The 22127-nt window shown below is 38.9% G+C and overlaps 1 long non-coding RNA gene across 1 annotated transcript in view; it reads left to right on the top strand.

Annotated features, from left to right (window-relative positions):
- Positions 1 to 18283, top strand: part of LOC102143967 (uncharacterized) — a 365500-nt gene extending 347217 nt beyond the window's left edge. Inside the window, exon 6 of the long non-coding RNA XR_010581545.1 lies at positions 17104 to 18283. This is a non-coding gene — a long non-coding RNA (uncharacterized lncRNA). The remainder of the gene's footprint in view (positions 1 to 17103) is intronic.
- Positions 18284 to 22127: the final 3844 nt, after the last annotated feature.

Below are 22127 nucleotides of genomic sequence, written 5' to 3'. Positions count from 1 at the left end.
TCTTGTGATAAAATAAAGAATAAATATAAATGCTATTGTTTTATCCTGCATAAGCCTTCGTGGACCTCTTTTCAAGCCATTTAAATAGTTTTCTCAAGAAAAAGTATATATTTGAAATTTTTGACCAAATGAAATAACCACTGACACTTTTTTAAATGTCCCAAAGTGGTTTAAATTAGACAAGATTTTTAAGAGATTAATTCTAGCCAGTAAGAAGATAATAATATTGATGGACAGGAATATATGTTCACATTTAATGTTTTCTCTCTATTCTACCAAACATGACAATGAAATTATATGTATAAAGAATTTATCCTTAACTCCATGCCTGCACACTACATTTTTTACTTCAACAAGGATTACTACACTGTATGTCAAAAATATATTTAAATGTCAAAAATATATTTAAATGTCAAAAGGCAAGTTTGTATTTCTAAGCCTTTGTATTGCCTTTTTATCTGGCAGTGAAAAAGGCAAATAAGATTTGGTTTTCTTTTTTCACTTCTGCCCAGAAAAAAAAAAAAATCTTAGAGCTTCCGTATTCTCTTTAATTACATTTTCTACCTCTAGGCTCCAAATTTCAATTTTAATTTATAGCTTTCTAAGGTTTACCTAATTTTTAAAGAACAGCACTCTATATTCCCATCCTATGAGTTGAATACTCTGGACTCAGCTGTTTTCATGCACAGATTTAATGACTGTTCAGCTTTGTGCAAAAAAAGAACAGGTAAACAGATCCAAGAGGATACTTTCTCTACTAAACTTATGTAAGTGAAAAGTTAATTGATTAAATTAAAACATTTGATATACTCAAATAAAAAACAGAAGTTAACAGTAAGATTTTCATTTGGGTACCCAACTTAAAAGCTTGACAATAAACAAGAAATAGGTCCAGAGAGCATATAATACTTATTATTCACTTAGATGAGTCACTTAATATTTTACCAAAAAAAGCGCAAATTTATTGAGCATATAGACAATAAAGAAATAGTCTGTGAAGCAGAAGAACCAAGAAAGTAAAATTTCATGGTATCCACGGTATAGAGTTTTAAAAAAAGAAGTATATGCAACTAAGGAGTTAAGTAAAGTAGACCTGAAAAATGTCCATTAGGTATGGCAATGAAAGAGCTATTGGATCGAGGGAAAGCAATCTCAATAGAATGATGAAGGCATCCTCTGCCAGGATGCAGTGGATTGAGGAGAAAGCTGGAATAGTAGAAGTGGGAATAACATTATTACTCTTTGAAAAAAACATGTGAATAAAAGAGGAAGACAACAAAAGGGGAATTCAGGGTCCCGTGCAGGACTTTTTTAAGGACAAGAGGCCCATGAACATATTTATTTACTGCAAGAAATAATAAAGACAGCGGAAAGACAGCAATAAGGATACGAGTAAGAAAGAATGACTAAAAAGGAAGATCATCTTGGATTTAAGGAGAAGGGGTATCATTCCTCCTTTGTCTGAAACTAGAGCAAAAGGTGGAGGGGACAGTTGTGTATAGGCATATGTATTTATGCACAGGGAACCAGCACACATCCAGTGACCTAAATGAGGTAAAAGGTGAGGCAGCTGTTGGAACCAAAGAGTTTGCAGGTTGACCACACAGACCAAGGAAAGTGGCAAAGATTGGGAACAGGAAAAGATGCTGACCAAGGAGAGTCCCTTGCGTGTAAGAAGAAGAAAAGCAAATTGTCACATGAATCACAAGCTGGATTTTTTTCTGGGTGTCAGAGAAGGAACATGAATAGCTTATTTTCTGTGCCCAGATGATTTCCAGTAATTGTTCACAGAACGATATGATGGACACTGATACTCTATGGTTGATCTGTCACTTTAGGTCCAAGTATACACACCACCTGCTCCCCAGCATATTAACATCAACTGTCATCATCATGAATTTGCACCTGCTGCTAAGCCTCATCTCATCTCCACCACTATCAGCCTTCTGTTCTCAAAAATAGTTAGAGGTACATTTGGCAATTTCTTTCTCCAAAGTTTTGTGGTTTCTTCTGTTCCCAATTTGCCACTTGCAACTCCCCTGGCGTCTCTCCGGTTTCTGAAATATTACATTATCTTCACAAAATTAGTATATTCCTTACACTAAAAATATTCCATCCATATTTGCATGTTTGATTATCATACAGTAGGCAGATAACTGAAGGTTGGAGATCCAGTTCTAGCCAAGAGATTTTTAAGTAGCAAAGCCTTTTTAGATACAGCCCCCAAATTACAAATTATAAATGATAAAATTGATAAATGTGACTAAGTCAAAATTGAAAACTATTGTAATACAAAAGACAATGTCAGAAAAAAAGACAAGCCTCAGTTGTGGAGAAAAAATTGAAATATGTATGGCAAAAGATAATTTTTTCAAGCGATGGTACAAGAACAATTTGATATCCCTATGTAAAAAACTGCTCTTGGAACTATACTTCATATGATATTAAAATATTAACTCAAAATGAACTATACTTGATCTTGGCCAAAAGGCCAGAAAGCAATTCAAAATGGATCATATATCTCAGTGCAAAGCCTAAAAATTATAAAACTTTTAGAAAGTAAATGAGAAAAAAAAAATCTCTGAGATCTTGGGTTAATCAAAGATCTCTTAGATACGACAACAAAAGCATAATCAATAAAAGAACAAAATGATAAATTTGCCTTCAGATTTAAAACTTAAACTATTAAAAGACACTCCTAAGAGAATGAAAAGGCAAGTCATTAATTGGAAGAAAAATTTTGTAAAACATATACCTGATAAAGACTTGCATCTAGCATATGTAAAGAACTGTCAAACCAAACAATAAGCAAACAAACAGACCAATTTTTAAAATGGACAAAAGAATGAACACAAAATTTACCAGAGAAAGCATACAGATGCCAAATAAGCACGTGGAAGGGTGTCCAACATCATTACTCATTGAAGAACTGCAAGTTAAAATCAGATATGACCACATACCTATTAGGATGGCTAAAACTAAAAGCACTGACAGTATCAAGCACTGGAGAGAATATGGAGGAACTGGAACTCTCAATCCTGTTGGTGGGAATGCAAAATGGTTCAGCTACATTGGGAAATAGTTACATCGTTTCTTTAAAAACTAAATATATACCTACTATATGATCTAACCATTCTGTTCTCTGGTATTTACCCAAAAGAAATGAAAGAATACACACACACACACACACACACACAGACACACACACACCCACCCCCCAAAAAAAAAAAAAAAAACTTGTGTAAGATTGTTCATAGCAGCTTTATTTATGACAAGCAAAACTGTGAAGCAACTCAAATGTCCATCAGCAGGTGAATAAATAAATAAATTGTAGCATATCCCTACAATGGAATATTACTTACCAATGAAAAGGAATAAATTATTGTTACATGTAACAATATTGATAGATCTCAAAATATGCTGAGTGAAAGGAGGGAGCCAATATAGGGTACATACTCTATGATTCCACTTCCATAAAATTCTGGAAAATGCAATCTAATTTATAGTGGCAGAAAGGAAATTCATAGTTTTAGCAGGTTGGCAGGTTATGTAGAAACAGAAGAGACAGACTACAAAGGAGCATGAAGAAAATTTTGGGCTTGATGGGTATGTTCATTTTCTTAATTGCAGTAATGACTTCACAAGTACATACATATGTCAAAACTTATCAAATTGCCTACTTTAAATATGTGTTTATTATATGCTGATTATATCTCAAAGTTGTTTAAAAATGTTACTGCTACCTATGCTTTCTTCATAAAAAAGCATAAACAATATAATAAACATGTGTGTTAACAACCCAGCTTAAAAATTAATTATTAAAAATATATTTGAAGCTCCCCAGATATACCTATTGCACTAGGTAGAGGATCTCACCACATCTTTAGTGAGGGGGACATGCAGAGATCACAGAATCTCATGTTTCCCTTTTGCAAATGTGTACCACAAATAATATCTAGTTCTCATTGCAGAGTAAGAGTCCAGTCATTTCCCACAAATTCTTTTGCCATCTTCACATGATGTCAAGCTCAAGAACTTTGTCTGGGTGGTGGCAAATAGAGAGCCCCTTTATCTAACCACACAGACCTCATATCAATTCAAAAGAAACATGTTTGGATTTGCTCCAGCACTGCGTAGCTAAGGCATTGCTCTGCTCCATGAGAGGTAGATGGGGCAGGATGACTCTGGGCAAACTCGGGTGCATGAATCACTCTTTTTACTTCCCAGCTGACTGACAAAGGTGGAACAGACTCTCCACTTGTGCTTTATCACTCTCGGCTGTCCATCTTTTCATGCATTATATAGTCTCTGTTGGAAATGACAATGTCTCTGCTGGAAAAGAAAAAAGGAGTTCAGCCTGTCAGCAGTGTAGTGGGAAGCAAAAGCATTTCACAAGTTTCGATGTTATCTTAGCAACTGCTTTTCTAAATATTTTGCAATAGTACAATACGAAAGATCTTTTTCCACAATAATAGAAGAAAGGCCTTTTTCTAAAATGTTATAACCCAAAAACATCAAAGAATTAATGTCAGGCTGAAATGGGAAGAATATACCCTGCCTTAAAATTAATCTTTAGGAGTAAAATAAACAAGTAGATTTCTTTTTTTTTTTTTTTTTTTTGAGACGGAGTCTTGCTCTGTCGCCCAGGCTGGAGTGCAGTGGCGTGACCTGGGCTCACTGCAAGCTCTGCTTCCAGGATTCACACCATTCTCCTGCCTCAGCCTCCCAAGTAGATGGGACTACAGGCGCCCGTCACCACGCCCGGCTAATTTTTTGTATTTTTAGTAGAGACGAGATTTCACCGTGTTAGCCAGGATGGTCTCAATCTCCTGACCTCATGATCTGCCCACCTCAGCCTCCCGAAGTGCTGGGATTACAGGCCTGAGCCACCGCACCCGGCCATAAACAAGTAGATTTCTAAGCAATAATGCCTATTACAGAAAATTTCAGCATGTGGAACTCTGGGGCCTCAGAGACCACCATGATCAAGACCCTCACTTTACAATTAAGGAACGAGGCATGATTGCTTTATTGTCCTCTATTTCAAAAACATTCTAAATCTCTAGACGGTCACCAGCATATGCCTTTTCAAAACTTTCCAACTATAGAACAGTAAGCTTTCAAGAAAGAGACAGTGGGTGGCTCTCATTCAATGGGACCAAAGTAAACAATCTATAAAACCTAATTAAGTTTTATTCCACTAAGGAACAAACCAACAACTGCTTCTGATCTAAGTTTTCCTGAAATTGATGCAAGAAAAAGACATCAGATGCCTACTCTTCTGCCATTTCACAACTTGCACAACACACATGGCCCCATAATCAAGCAACAGATTAATGATGGCTCATGGTATAGCCCTGAATCTCCTAACTTCCATAGGCCAGAAAAGCTGACAGGCATGTTGGTTATGAGCGTCTAATGGGATCAACTGTTAGCAAGATAAACAACCTCTTTGTCAACGCTGCCATAAAGTAATCTTCCAACAGTAAATGTATGTTCATGCCTCTCCTTAAAATTCCTTCATAGTTCCCCAGGCCCTTGGTGCAAAGTTTAATTTTCTCTATTTCTCTATACAAAGCCCTTCATAACCTGTATCCTTTTTTAATAGCCTTATTGAGGTATAACTAATATACAAAAAATGGTGCATATTTAATATGTACAATTCGATGAATTTGGACGTAAGCATATATCCATGACACCATCACCACAATCATAACAAACATCCATCACTTCCAAAGGTTTCCTTGTGTCCCTATGGGTTTTCTGTTTGTTTTTTTGTTTTGTTGTGTTTGTTTTGTTTTGTGGTAAGAACACTTAACACTTAAGAGATTTACCCTCTTAACAAACTTTTAAGTACACATACTGTATTATTAACTATAGGCACTATGTTATACAGCAGATCTCTAGAACTTACTATGCTTGTATAACTGTAACTTTATATTCATTGAACCTGTCTCTTACTTATCTTTCTAAGATCCTTTTCTGCCATCACTACTATGACCACCACCATCACCACTCTTCATTCTACCCCTGGACCCCGCATCCCAGTCAAATATTTGAAATTCTCCAATCAGGCCTTGTTCGCACTTTCAAGGCTAGCTCATCTGGCTTTCTCTTCCTTGAATGTGCCTCTCATCTTCCACCATCCTAAGTCTACCTTGGTAAATGCTCATCTGCAGTCAGGGTGTGCACCCTTCCAGAAGGGTGCACAGCGATCCCCATCTCCTGGTATTCATACCCTTGTGTAATCCCTTCCCTTGTGTGTAGGCTAAGCTTAGTGACCTGCTTCTAATGAACAGACTATGGCAAAAGTGATGAGATGCCACTTTAGAGATTAGATCACAAAAGACCATGGCTCTGGTCTTGCTCATGATTACTCTCTGCCTCTTCTTCCTTGCTCACTGGGGTGAAGCAAGCTGCCATGTTTTGAGCTGCTCTAAGCAGAAGCCCAAGTAGCTAGAAACTGAGAGAAGCCCCAACTGCCAGCAAATAACTGAAGCCTTCAGTCCAAAAGCCTATGAGGAACCAAATCCTACCGACAACCATGAGTGAGTCTGGGAGCAAATCTTTCCCTGGTCAAGTAGTCAAGATAACTGCAGCCCAGCTGGCATGTTAATTGCAGCCTCCCAAAAAACTGAGCAAGAACCACCCGCCTACCCCATGCCCAGACTCAGAGAAGCTATAATAAATTTTGTTGATTGAAGCTACAAAGTCTGAGGAGTAATTTGTTTCCCAGCAATAGATAATTAACATGTTATCTCTTGACACTCAATTAACTAGTATCTGCCAGCCTAGAAAAAATTAACTCCTCTCTTCTTTATAACTAAGCATACCCGGTACTCCTGCTTCTGTCATAGAATTGTCATGCATGTGATTCTTTGCAGCTTTGTCTCTCCCATTCTACTTGAAGCTCTTTGAAGTTGGAACATGTCTTTTAATATTTTTGTCCCAAGATCCCAGCACAAAGCATGTTTGTGAATTGATGAATGGAAGTGAATTAAATTATAACTTATTCTCAAAATTGAAATTTTAATAAGATTTACAAGTCAAATTTGCTTTCTTACAAGTACAGGGAAATATGCTGGGAATTACCAGAATAGCATAAAACCCTCCCTCTTAGAGGTCTCTTTTTTATTCAAAGACAACCGTTTACTGACCATATCGTTATCCAGTGTGATGAATGTTTAAGATGACTCTTCCTGGGTTGGGCAAAAACTCAGTTAAAATGGAAATCATTCAAGCTAAACATTCTCAGAAATAAAAATCACCCACGTGGCACAATAAGAATCACCTACTGATCTGCTTTGCTTCTTTGTAACTGCTCAAAAAAGGTGCCTTCTACAAGGAGTTGGATTGGAAGAATAGAAGGTTTGATGAACCCTTCCCCAAGAACAAGGGCATAGGTTAGAAGTCTAACTGGGATTCTAGTCACTTTTTCCGAAGGAGATTATAAAAGATTTATCAGTGACTATGCTTATTATATATACTACCTCCTGTTTTTTCATGTCTTGATTAATATTACAATGCATAAAATCAAAAGCCCCTAGATTTGTCTTCTAGGAAATGGAGTGTGAGAGTTTATGGACCACTCTATCGCATTGAGCAACAGAGGGATTGTTTGAGCTGTAGAGAGGCTGAAAATATTAGAGAAGATGGAAAAGAAAGCTAACTTTCTGAGACCACCTGCAAGAGAAGAAACTAAAAATAATCAGCTTCCTGCAACTAGGTATTTTGTCTCCCATTTGTTAACACCTCAATCCTGTGCTACAAAGGTAACAGTGTCTTCCCATGTATAGTTTCAGAATCCAAGGTTCAGGGGAGTTAAGTACTTTGTCCTAGATTGCAAAGATAGTAAATAATGGGATAGTGGCTTAAATCCAGTCCTCAACAGCTTCAGTCTCATATTCTTTCTTCTTATACTGTGCATAAGGTGTCGTTCTCAACTTCAGTTCACATTTCCTTTCTTTTAAGGAGCGTTTATTGAGCAGCTTCCCTGTGCCAAGTTCTCTACTTGGAGAGAGGCACCATGGGACATGATGTGGGATGTCCCAGTGGAAGACCCAGCACCCAGGATGAAACCCAAGCCAGTAGCAGCCTTTATATTTAAGGAATTGTTTTCTCTTGATGGTTTTTCTGTACTTTCTAAATGTTTTCATCTATATCCTTGTTATAGGAGAAAAAATATTCTAACACAAACAAGATTGATTTTATCAAGTATAGGAAACACAAGCTAATGGAATGCTTGAGTTAATGATGCTTCCAACATTAAGGTCTATTTAGTGACATACTTTATGGTACAAACTGTGCCCAGAGTAATAATATACTCCCTTGTCTTACATTTCTCTACATGAGCACAACATTCAGTAGTGTGGGATTTTAAAATCTAAATAATACCAATATGAAAATTTGAAACTTCAGTTAAATATCTAGGAGCTCCCAAACATACAGCTGTTGAGTAGCCGTATCCAAACCCGCCCCCCGGTCCCCCACCTGCCTTACACAAATACAATACTAGGCATTCAACGAATGGTAGTTGATTTAACCTACCAGGTGTTACAACTGGTGCCTTTCACACACTATCCTAATTAATTGCTTCACCAGCCATGCAAAATATGTTAGTACAGCCTCCCCTTGGCTTATGCAGGGTATTGGTTCCAGGACTGCCCACTTATACTCAAATCCATGCATACTCAAGTCCCATAGTTGCCCTGCAGATCCCACACATAGGAAAAGTCAGCCTTCAGTTTATTTGGTCAATCCACATTTGGCTGAAAAAAAAATCCCCATGTAAGTGGACCCATGCAGTTCAAATCCATGTTGTTCAAGAGTCAACTGTATTTCCAATATATAATTATCTAATATATATTTGGCACTTACTATGTGCCAAAGGGTACCTAGGGGAAGCATTTAATATCTGTTTCTCATGTATGTATTTATTCATTCAGCAACTATATTTGAGAGTCTCCTATGATCCAGGGATCAGGTTAACCCCTGAGGATATAACAGCAAACAAACCAAATAGGCAGGGCACTGTCCTCATGGAGCACACTTTCCAGGCAAGTGGACTCATCAATAAATAAGAAAACAAAAATAACAAGACAATTACAGACCACATAAGTGCAAGGAAAGAAAATAATTAAATGAAGAGATAAAAAATGCCTGGTGATTAGGAAAGTCACTCTGGGGAGGTCTGAAGAACTGAATTAGACAGTCATGGAAAGACCTAGAGGAAGAGGTCCCTGACAGGCCTGGGAAAAAGCCCTGAGGTGGGAAAAAGCCTGGTTTGCTAGATGAGCAGAAAAAATGCCAGGGGTACAATTGTTCAAGGTAAATCTAGAAAGATAGGGGACAGTTGGGTGGTTCAGGGCCTTATGGTTTATGGTGAGGAATTTTTATTCTGTTTTAAAACCACATGGAAGCGCTGAATGCTTTAAGCTGGAGTATGGTATGATTAGATGTGTCCTCTTTAAAGATGATTCCAGTTGTTGAGAGGCGAATGAACCTTAGATAAGCAAGAGTGGAAGTGGGGAAACTAGTGGGAAAGTCATTACTGTCATCCAGATAGGAGATGGTAGAGGATTGGGGAAAAGGAGGTGGCCATGGCCATGGAGAAAAGAGGATACCTCTGAGATGTGTTGCAGTGGTAGAAACAGCAAAGCTCACTGGAGAACTTAATGTGGGACGTGACCTTATAAGGCTGGCACAATTATTGCCTGTTTACACTCCCTTTACACACAGATAAAGACATTGAAACTGAAGCCTGGGCCCTTGGCCACCACACTCCTTCCTTCACATGCATCCCTACTCCTTACCCATAATTTCTTCAGGTAAACTCAGGTTTGTCTCACCTTCTATTCCTGCTCTTGACCATTTTGTTTTCAACCAGGCTGTCATGTACAGACATGGATATTGTGTCCTGCCCAGCTAGAGGAGGCAGGGGACATAGGCTACTGTGTAGGTTTTAAAGGCAGGTTTACAAGTTCTTTAATATTCCTCCCTTCAAAGTGCTTAATACTCTTCCTCTCGAGTGTGGGCTGGATTTGGTGATGCACTTCTGGTGAATAGAATACCCTGAAGTGATGGCATGTAGAATGTCACTTCTGAGACTAGGTTATAAAAAGACTGTGGCTTCAGGACCCAGTGATTTCCTCCCTCTCTCTCTCTCTCTCTCTCTCTCTCTCTCTCCCCCCCCCTCCTTCCCTCTCCAATAACTCAATAGAAAGCCAGATGCCATGTAACAAGGACTCTTGGGCAGCCCACAGGCAAGCCCACGTGGCATGGAACCAAGGCCCGTCAACAACCACATCACAGAGCTTGAGAGCAGATCTGAGGCCTGACAAAAAGCCACCATAAATGAGCTTGAAAGAAGATTTTTCCCCAGTTAAGCCCAAAGATGACTCCAGCGCCAACCAACAGCTTGAATACAACTACATGAGAGACCTAGATATCTGACCTATGGAAACTATGAGATAATAAATATTTTTAGCACCCCAAAGAAATCAATTGGGGTGATTTGTCACACAGCAATGAGTAACTAGTACAAGCATCATGTGAATGGTTCCTGGAGCTATGCAGTATGGTGGTCCTCTTTCCCCCTGCCCCTCATTGCTGCTCCATTACTGTGTCCCCTGCCTTAGAGCTATCCCTCCACTCCAGAGACTAGTCTTGGACTTTTTACTCCAGTTCAACCTTAATCACATTCCAGGATAGGATCCCCAGTCTCTGTCCACTGACTTTATATCCCTTATCTATGGGCAGGAATGCTTCACCTCCTTCCATCTGAGGCTCAAGAGATGATTCTGGCTAGGCCTGCATTATTTTTATATATTTGCCTGAATTAAACAAACACAGATAACAATTTTCAATTTGAATATTTCTGTTTATTCCTAGTAAAAGATACTGACTGTCAAACCGTTTTCAGAGGAATAACTGTATCAGAATGTCTCGGGAGCTTTACACACACACAAATTTCTGTACCCTAACATTAGAGAGGCTAACTCAGTAAGTTTCAGTTAAGTCCAGAAATCTGCATTTTTTAAGAGCTCCCATGTAATTTTGAGACCTAGCCAACTTTTGTAAACTCTAACTTAGTATTTGTTTCCATCTTGCTATAAAAACAAGGCATGTAACTGGAACCAGAGGCTAGGTTTCCCGTGTCTTCTTCAATGAATCTCTCACACACATACATAATAAAGTCCGTATTTTACCTCCATACATTTTATTGACAGCAGTAACTTAATTACATTTGAGGAATGTCTGCAGAGATGTAGCAATAAGGATATATTAAACTTACATGAGACCTTTGTACTTTTAGGAAACTGGGATTCAACTTGATGCAAGTTAGTACTTGGAACATATAAATTTATTTTCTGTAATCTCACTTTTGCAGCAATGACTTTCATTGGCATCTTAGCTCACTCTGTGGAGAATGTGAAGAGCATCTCAATAAATTAATAAATGACAGCTTTAGGTTTATCAGTGACTGAAGCTGCAAAACTATGAGCTAAAGAAAATATAGCAAAGCAAAAATAGAGCCATTTATTCTGTTAGAGTTAAATTCAGGGAAGCAGGGCAGTCAGCAAAAATGCCAAACTCAGTCAAAGACGCTACTGGAGAGGGTTTCTGGTAGGAAGAAAGGAAACTGCAGTTTTCTAATTAACACTGCAATGAATACTAAAAATGACCTTAAAATGGAGCTTAAAATGTATTTTAATGAGTTTTTGGCAGGGACTGCTGATGAGCCCTTTTTCATAAGTGAAGGGAAATGTCTTAAAATTAAGCAAGGCTTATGATCATCATACTGGAATCATATTTCAGGGAAATAAAGCCTTTTGCTGGAAGTTAAACAAAAGGCCCAGTAGGAATACTAATCAAGCTTGTGTCTTATTCTAATAATTCTAAAGGCAGATTCCTAAAGTATAAATGTTATAGCATCACACACACACACACACACACACACGCACACCACTTCCTATTCCACATCTACCTAATTGTCTACTTCACTGTCCTTCCCTTTCTCTCCAATCGTTCTTCAGGTCCTTTGCCAAACCCGATTATATTAAAATATATACAAGTCTCTCCCATATTTTCTAAAGCCTTTACTTGCCCTAGACATCTAGTTTAACGTAGTATCTGCTACTAGTTTTCCACTAAAGTACCTTCACCTCTGAAGACAGAGAAAAATATTGTAGCTCACAATCCAATGCCCAAAGCAAACCATGTCCCGGAACATACACCCCCATGGCAATTCCTCCCCTTTTCCTCTAGAGAGCAGCTCCTACCGACGTAGCCAGCCAACCACGTGATTACCAAGGGGCTCATCTTGCCCACTGCCCAGAAAAACCAATGCACTAACAGCAGGGTTTTGCACCAAAGAAAAAAAAATTGTTTAATTAATGTAATGCAGGGCTAGCCAAGTGGAAAATAAAATTTATTACTCAAATCAGCCTCAAGAACTTAGAGGCTAGGGTTTTTAGGGATAACCTGGTGGGCAGGGGCTAGGGTGCTGCTGACTGGTTGGGTATGAAATCGTAGGAGTGTGGAAAACAGTCCTTGTGTGCTGATCAGCCTCTGGGTGGGAGCCATAGCACCAGTTGAGTCATGAGTCATGGGTCCGGGTGGAGTCAATCAGTTTCCAGAATACAAAAGTTTGAAATACACCTCAAAAGACCAATTTTACAGTCTACAATTGTGATATTACCTTCAGGAGCAATTGGAGAAGTCACAAATCTTGTGACCTCCGGCTTCGTAACTCCTGAGCAGTAAGGAATTATTCAAAAGCAACCTAAGGAACGAATGGCTGAATATTATTTAACCATGCCTACACTTTAGCAGAATCCGGGCCCCTCCCATAATCCTAATCTCCTGGCCTTTCATTCCTCTTACAAAGGCAGTTTCAGTCTCTGAACAAGGAGGGCAACAGTTTTAGGGAAGGACTATTCTCATCTTTGTTTCAAAGTTAAACTATAAACTAAATTCCTCCCATGATTAGCTTGGCCTACACCCAGGAAGGAGTGAGGACAGCCAGCCTGTGAAGCTAAATGAAGCAGGATGGAGTCAGCCATGCCAGATACTGTCATAATCTTTGCAAAGGTGGTTTCGGTCAAGTTCACAGAGCAAAGCGCTGGCCCAGCTCCCCGAGAGCCATCTCTGAGCTTGAGATTAGAAGCATCCAGTCATTTCTGCAGTGGTGCCTCCTTTGTCTGCATTGTAGAGAAGGGTTCTCACCTCTACTTTGTATTTCTTCAGTCCTCTTCCATCTGCCTTATGTGTTCCAAAAATTATTCAAATCTTCTGTTTTACTCTTCCCTCATTTTTAGTACTGACATAGAATGCTTCCTATCATACTTACCCTGTTATTTTAGAAAGAAACTTTAAAAATAACAAAACAAACTTGTATGCTCAGAATTGGTGTGCTGATTAAATAAAGGGCTGACCCATTTCTCTAAACTATAATATAGACTTGGGGTTCCTCCAGGACCACTTAGTGGTTGATCTGGAAAATCTATATTGACACTTACAGTTGCTCAGGGAAAAAGAAAGACATATTGTATGTTTCAATTTGGTCAGAGTAAAACTGGCCTTTGATCATCTATAATAAGTTCTGTGTATTCTGGGGAAACTTTAAGATTAATAGCAAGAATGCAAGCAGGAGTTTTTATTTTACAGTAAATACGTTTTTATTTAACAGTTAAATAAGTTATATAAATTATTTCATATAGAAATAGGTGATTTGTCATCAAGAAACTTGAAGTGTTTCTAGACACTTCACCCATAGTTATAAACCCATGAGCCCTAGGAAAAAACACCTTCAGAATGACAGCATTGCCAAGAGATAAGAAAGAATGAAAAGATAATCTCTTATTTAGAATTATCTGAAGAGGTCTACCATCAGTTCAAGGTCTCAGTCTGCACTAAATTGAAGCAGAGGAGGAGTGAGAAGACAGACACCATACCCAAGCAATACCTAGCACCTTGCTACTCAGACTGTGGACCTTAGACCAGTAGCTTCCAGGCCACCTCAAAGCTTGTTAGAAATGCAGAATCACGGCCAGGCGTGGTGGCTCACACCTGTAATCCCAGCACTTTGGGAGGTCGAAGCAGTAGAATCACGAGGTCAGGAGTTCGAGACCAGCCTGGCCAACATAGTGAACCCCTGTCTCTAGTAAAAAGACAAAAAAAAAAATAGCCCACCATGGTGGCAGGCGCCTATAATCACAGCTACTCGAGAGCCTGAGGCAGGATAATTGCTTGAACTTGAGAGGCCGAGGTTGCAGTGAGTCGAGATGACACTGCTGCACTCCAGCCTGGGTGACAGAGTGAGACTCCATCTCAAAAAAAAAAAAAAGAAAGAAAAACAATCACATGCCTCATCCTAGACATGCTGAGTCATAATCTACCTTTTTAACAAGATCTTCAGGTGATTTGTACACCCCTTAAAGTTTGAGAAGTTCTGCCCTGGAGAAATCATCCTTACAGGGCACCATAGAAAAGTGAAACTGATGGGTCATTAACTCGTCCAACTTTACACCCTCCTAGTTTCTCTTCCTCCCCACTTTCCTGGGCCATAGAGACTACCCTTGGAGACAGGCGCCTGGGGTTATTCCAAAGAACAAATTAAGTGCTGAGATGCCCAGATTTCATCAACAACCACACAAACCTGGCAAGGGGAGGTGTCTTGAAGCCTATTAAGTTAGTACCAGAGAAAAGGCTCAGACTTCTGAGAGTTCTTTGTTAGCCACTATTCTATGAGTTGCAGTAGTAGAAAATCCAACTCAAAATAAACTAGGCAAAAAGGGAATTTATTAGCTTATGTAGCTGAAAAGTCCAGGTACAGATCAGTTCCAAGCACAGCTTGGTCTGTGTATTTAAATGATATTATAGAAAGCTACTCCAAAGTCTGTTTTTCTCTGTCTTGTTTTTCTTTCTCTGGAGGGTTTGTGCTTAAGCACAGCCTCCAGTTCCAGGTCCACTTCTTCTCAGCTCTACATCCACAGTAAAAAGAAGGTTTGGCCGGGCATGGTGGCTCACGCCTGTAATCCCAGCACTTTGGGAGGCCGAGGCAGGCGGATCACCTGAGGTCAGGAGTTCAAGATCAGCTTGGCCAACATGGCAAAACCCAGTCTCTACTAAAAATACAAAAATTAGGTGGGCATAGTGGCACATGCCTGTAATCCCAGCTACTTGGGAGGCTGAGGCAGGAGAATCGCTTGAACCTGGGAGGTGGAGGTTGCCCTGAGCCGAGATCACGCCATTGCACTCCAGTCTGGGCAACAAGAGTGAAACACTGTCTCAAAAAAAAAAAAATAAAGAAAAAGAAGGCTTCTGTCTCAGAAGTGTCATAAAATTCTGGAACTAAGTTTTATTGACTGTTTGGTCCAGTTTGGGTCACTTGCTCATCTCTGAATCGATCAGGGTGGACAGGTGGATGTGACTCCCTGATTAGCCAGACCTGAAATTCAAGCCTGCTCTTGAAGCCGAGAATGAGATCAACCCCATGTGAAATGCATGAATGGAGAGTGTGGGAGGGAAATAGAGGAGGGAAATAGAGGATAGCAGAGGAAGAAGTGATTGATGCTGAGTGGAGAAAAACAGTAGCTATTCACTAGAGCATCTTTCTGCTGAAATCCACAGCTGCTCTCTCCCTACACAGAGGTGTTCTCTCCAGAAGCAAATGCATGGCCATTTGTTAGAGCAGCCACCATAGAGCTGCAGGGCAAGGAATTGTATCCTTGTATTTTTGTTGTCATTTTGGGGGTGTCCATTATTCCATTATACCATTTACAATACAATAAATTTAAATAATATTTAAAATATGGCAGTTCAGTGCACTGCTTTCTTAGTTTTTCAGAGTGACAAGGTTCAACCCAACGACCTGACTTAACGAAGGTGAAAAATGTTAGCCAGTGAAAATATAGAAGGAAAAACATCATTGTGATGGTGACAGAGTTCTGGCCACAGCTGAGGCACGTGCCAGTTTTTTCGTAACTATCAAAGAGTGCTACTTCCTGTAAACAAACATCGAAGGTTTTAGCCCCGGTCAAAGTTCCCAAAGATCTCTCAATGCCTCTGATAAGTGTGACTTTTACTCAAGGAAACACTGATCTCTATGTCTCAAAAATCTGGATACAGAGCTGTGGGTCGCATTTGGAGATGCTCAATTTTGTTCTCCACTACTGAACTCTCAAGTGAACTATTCTGTACAAATCTACTTTAATTATGTATTAATTTCAATGTTATTACATGCAGTACACAACTGCTACTCATTAAAAATTAATCTAGAGTCTATTGGTTTTATTTCATATTCATTATAAGGCAACATCCACTTTTCTAAAAAAGCCCTCCAGATAAATGTGTTGCTCTACATAGCCAAGTAGTGACTTGCCAGAAATAGAAATACCTTAATAAGAATTCCACCTGCATTTTCCTTTCCCTCCTGTCTTTAGCGGCTTCATTCACAATCATCAATAATGAACTGGAGGAAAGCAGAACTGACAGGGACTGGTTAAGCACAACATTTGAGGATCTCTCTGTTCTAAGTTTTTGTTGAAGTTGGAACACCAAAGTCCTATTCTCATTTTGCCATTAAAAGGAATTATTTTATGTTTTTGCCTTTAACAGCCCTGCTCTTTAGATTCCACAGCAGGAAAGCTTTTGTTTAGACATTGACAAGAAGTCCCAGTGCTTTATGTCTCCACATCTATTACAGTACTTTTCCATGAAGATAAGTGCAGAAAAAAAATATAACAATGCTTAAATAGAGTCACACACTGCATAATAACATTTTGATTAATGCCAGACCACATATACGATGGTAGTCCCATAAGACTATGATGGAGCTAAAAAATTCCTATTGCCTAGTGATGTCTTAGCCACGTTGTTATGTCCTACATTGTACAATGCATTATCCGCATGTTTACAGTGATGCTGGTGTAAGCAAACCTACTGTGCTGCCAGTCTTATAAAAATATAGCACATACAATTTTGAACAGTACATAATATTTGGTAATGATCATAAGCAACTACGTAGCTGGTTTATGTATTCACTATACCATACTTTTGATCATTATTTTAGAGTGTTTTCTACTTATTTTTTTTTTAAAGTGCCTGTAAAACAGCCTCAGGCGGTTCTTCAGGAGATATTTCAGGAGAAGACATTGTTACCATAGGAGGTGACAGCTCCATGAGTGTTATTGCACCTGAAGACCTTCCTGTGGGACGGGATACGGAGGTGGAAGAAGGTGGTGATGATCCTGACCCTGTGTAGACCTAAGCTAATGGGTATGTTTTTGTCTTACTTAGCTTTTCACAACAACAACAAAAAGTTTAAAAAGTAAAAAATAAAGAAAAAGTTTATAAATAAAAACTGCTTATAGAATAAGGATATAAATTTTTAAATATTTTGATACAGCTGTACAACGTGTTTGTGTTTTAAGCTAAGCATCGTTACAAAAGAGTCAAAAGTTTATTGATTAAGAAGTTAAGGCCGGGCGCGGTGGCTCAAGCCTGTAATCCCAGCACTTTGGCAGGCCGAGGCGGGCGGATCATGAGGTCAGGAGATCAAGACCATCGTGGCTAACACGGTGAAACCCCGTCTCTACTAAAAAAAATACAAAAACACTAGCCGGGCGAGGTGGCGGGCGCCTGTAGTCCCTGCTACTTGGGAGGCTGAGGCAGGAGAATGGCGTGAACCCGGGAGGCGGAGCTTGCAGTGAGCTGAGATCCGGCCACTGCACTCCAGCCTGGGTGACAGAGCAAGACTCCATCTCAAAAAAAAAAAAAAAAAAAAAAGAAGAAGAAGTTAAGTAGGACGGGCGCAGTGACTCACACCTGTAATCCCAGCACTTTGGGAGGCCGAGGCAGGCGGATCATGAGGTCAGGAGATCGAGACCATCCTGGCCAACACGGTGAAACCCTGTCTCTACTAAAAATACAAAAATTAGCCGGGCATGGTGGCGGGCGCCTGTAGTCCCAGCTACTCGGAGGCTGAGGCAGGAGAATGGCGTGAACCCGGGAATCAGAGGTTGCAGTGAGCCAAGATCACCACTTCACTCTAGCTTGGCGACAGAACGAGACTCCATCTCAAAAAAAGAAAGAAAAAAAAGAAGAAGAAGTTAAGTAAGCTAAGGTTAATTTATTACCAAAGAAAAAAATCCTTTCATAAATTAGAGTAGCCTAAGTGTACAGTGTTTATGAAGTCTACAGTACTGTACAGATGTCCTAGGCCCTCGCATTCACTCACCACTCACTCACTGACTCTCCAAGAGTAATTCCCAGTCTTGCATGGTAAGTGCCCTATACAGGTATACCATTTTTTTAATTTTTTATACTGTATTTTTACTGTACTTTTTCTGTTTCAACATGTTTAGATATATAAACACTTGCCATTCGTGTTACAATTTTACAAGTGCCTACAGTATTTAATACAGTAACATGCTGTACACGTTTGTAGCCTAGGAACAATAGGCTATGCCATGCAGCCCAGGCGTATAGTAGGCTATGCCATGTAGGTTTATGTAAATACCCTATGATGTTCACACAACAAAATCATCTAACGAGGCATTTCGCAGAATGCATGCCTGTTGTTAAGCAACATATGACTGTAGTGTGTGGGAAGAATCACGTGGGATTGCAAGAACTAAATAAATAAAGTCTCGAGCTGTTTTCTTCTAAATGTGAAAATAATGGTTAACATTTGTGGAGACCTTACTATGTGCCAGGTACTGAGCACACACCTTATTTAATCCCAAGGAGAGTTATCGCAGTTACTTCTCACTCACTGTATTTGATGTATTTTTCATACCTTAGGAGAATTTATGTTCACAACAAATAAAAAATGCTTTAATTTAATAAAGAAGAAAGAAAACCTTAATCCTGAATTTACAATGCCAAACAATTTACAGAGAAACCAAACTTTTGAAGTCCAATCATGGTCTCTTCTAACAGTATCAAATCAACATCTCAAAGCCAAGTTGAATCATGCATACTGGATTGGGCATTATTTTCTTAGTATAAGAGGTGCTGCTGTGCTTTAAGCTAATACTTCAAAATGTTGGCTTCAAACTAAAACTGACTCAAAAAGAAGCTTTAAAAGAGAGTATTTTGTGGCTCCTTCTCAGTTCATTATGCCTGGCCAGGTTCCCACTTTACCTTTTCCTTGACTTTCTCTTTGATTCTGTTTAACAAACAGGTAAAAGAAGTTTAAAGTGTGTCAGGCCAATGTGTTGGTTGTATGGGTTGACAGAAACTAACTTCATCAGCTTAGGTAAAAATAAAACAAATGGTGGCAAGAAGGACATACAGTACAGGAGTATGATCAGAACCGAGGGCAGAGAAGTACCCAGGCTTCAGGAAGCAAGAGGACTAGGAATGGAGGTTTCCCAAGATCCCCTTCTCCTTTCTCATCTGTGGCGTTCTCTGCTCTTCACAGACCAACTTTCTCCACTTCTTAACCACATGGCAGAAAATGTCCAACCAAAGCTCCCAAGTCTAAATATTGAACGCTGGCCAAATAGGAAACTCTGCTTTCTCTCTCTATCTCGGGCCCAGCTTCAATGCTCAGGAGAAATAATACAAAGGGCCCACCTCAGGTCAGATGTCCACTTCTGCACTCATAAGCTGTGCTAGGAGGTGGAGTCACATTGGACAAAAGGACTGTAGAATCCATCAATACAGTTTGGAAGACAGTTGCCAAGTAAAAGGAAGTGATTGAACTGGGCAGATGCCCTAAAGGATGTAGTATTAGTCAAAGTTCTCCAGAAAAAAATGAATCAATGAGAGAGAGAGAGAGATTGTAAGGAATTGGCTCATATAATTATGGAGACTGAGAAGTCATAAGATTTGGTGTCAGCAAGCTGGACACCCAGGAAAGCCAGTGGAATACTTCCAGTATGAGTTCAAATAAGCCTAAGAACCAGGAGCCCATGGATTAAGTTCCAGTCCAATAGCAGGAAAAGACTGATGTCCTAACTCAGCAGTCAGGCAGATAAAATTTCCTCTCATTCAGTCTTTTGTTCTACTCAGGTCTTCAACTGATTAGATGAGGCCCACCCACATTAGTAAGGCAATCAGCTTTCCTCGATCTGCTGATTTAAATTGTAATCTCCTCCATGACTTTAAAGAAACACCTAGAAATAAACTTTATAGACACACATAGAATAAATCTTGTTCAAATGTCTGGGCACCCTTTGGCCTACCCGGGTTAGCACGTAAAATTAATCATCACAGGCATCCTCCACCACAAATAACAGTCTCTTTAGGAATCTGAATAAAAAGGCATAATTAAGATATTAATTTAATGATATTTGAATTTCTAATGACACTATAAATGAATTATGTCAATAACAAAAAAATTAACAAAAAGCCTATTGTTATGTACTTGGAAGGAAAGTGGAATGCCAAACAGATACCTTGACCTAAAAAGTATTTCTATAATCCAATTAATCACAGACTCCTCTCAAAAAAGGCACTGACACAAAGAACCCCATCCCATTTTTCTTACCAAAAATGATAAAGTTATGATGATGGAATTCTTCTGAATTTAATTACTTTCAAATCTATATGAAGTTTTCAGACTTTTCACATCATCATATTCTTTTTGCTTAAACATACAAGTATTACCTGATTCCTAAGCCAAACTAAAAGGAATTAACTTAAGACTTACCACGGTTGTGAATATGATGACTTTTGCATTATTAAGCTGAAGCAGAAGCTAATTTTAAAAAAAAGTTTTAATTTACTAATAAAAAGATAACTTATTAGCCTGTGGTTTGCATTATTACATAAGTTTGAAAAGTTAAACTCCCATGTTCTAAATTGTAGAATAAGGGTTACTGTCATCCATCTCTTTGCTACAGAAAGAAAGCATATTAAGAAGAGACAACATAAACAATGTTAGAATATTTACCCTTTTAAATTGTTTATAATAATTTATTCACTGAATACCTGAATACCTAGTATGTGCCAGAGCTGGCCCTAACTTTAAAATATTTATTTCAAATGCAAAGTGTATGTATTTTATTCTTGAGCTATTTGGCTTTGTTATAGATTACTGCTATTAAAACCAACAAATAATATTGTTTTAAGAGTATATCAATCTTTTAAAAATTGAGCATTTATATGCTAGAAATTTTTCTGAGAAAATCAGAGGGTATCTTATCCATTTTTGTATGGAGGAAATCAGTGCACAGAAAGACGAAGTTACTTAATGGAGACACCACAAGTATTTGATTATGAAGACATGACAAGACACAGTCTCTTGACTCTGGATATACACCTCTGCTTTAATACCACACCACCATTGACTTGACAAATGATGCAAAAGTTATGTAACAATGACAAAATTCCTCCTTGACACTTGAGTGCAGAAAATGGCAATTTTTTATTTTTCTAGACAATATCAATATGACTGAACGCATCATATGAGAGCAGATAAGAAATCATATCTCAGTCAAAATTTGGGACCCCTATTCTGGGGTCAAACTTGTATTTATTTTTATTACTTGATTAAAAATTGTAAAGTGAGTAATGGATTTCAAAAAAGATATAAAAACAGGTTGGGAGGATGGTAGTCACCAATCACTAGTGATGACTCTCAGTGAACCACACACTTCCTGGCATTTGTGCACTTGTGTTATCCCCACACATTGACTCTGGCCAGCCCATGACTTGCTTTAACTACTAGAAAGTTACAGAAGTAACATCGTTCCAAGCTTTAAGAAAGCCTGGCAGTTTCCACATTTACACTTTTGGGAATCCCAAAGTACCATGTAAAAAGTCCAGCTAAGATGTTAGATTAACTGTGTGGAGAAACCTTGTGGAGAGAGAGAGGCTCTGTCCCCCAGAGTCCCACCTGAGCCCAACCTTCCAACTATTCCCCTCAATGCACTAGCATAAGAGCAAAGCTACCTTGAACACTCGAGCCTCAGTCATCAATCACCTACAACTTTATGAAAGATCTTAAGTAAGACCAGCGTAAGAACCTTCCAAGTAAACCAAGGCAACCCATAGAATTATTATAAATCCACTAACTTTCTATTATTACATTAATAGAAACCCAAAGAGGGGATTCAAACAATCTTGCCCACCATAGAAATTGTTCCCCAGAGTGTATCAAAGAGTGCATATTA

The sequence above is a fragment of the Macaca fascicularis genome, chromosome 15 (genome assembly GCF_037993035.2).
Source record: "Macaca fascicularis isolate 582-1 chromosome 15, T2T-MFA8v1.1".
NCBI lineage: Eukaryota > Metazoa > Chordata > Mammalia > Primates > Cercopithecidae > Macaca > Macaca fascicularis.
This window is presented reverse-complemented; position numbering and strand designations above follow the sequence as displayed.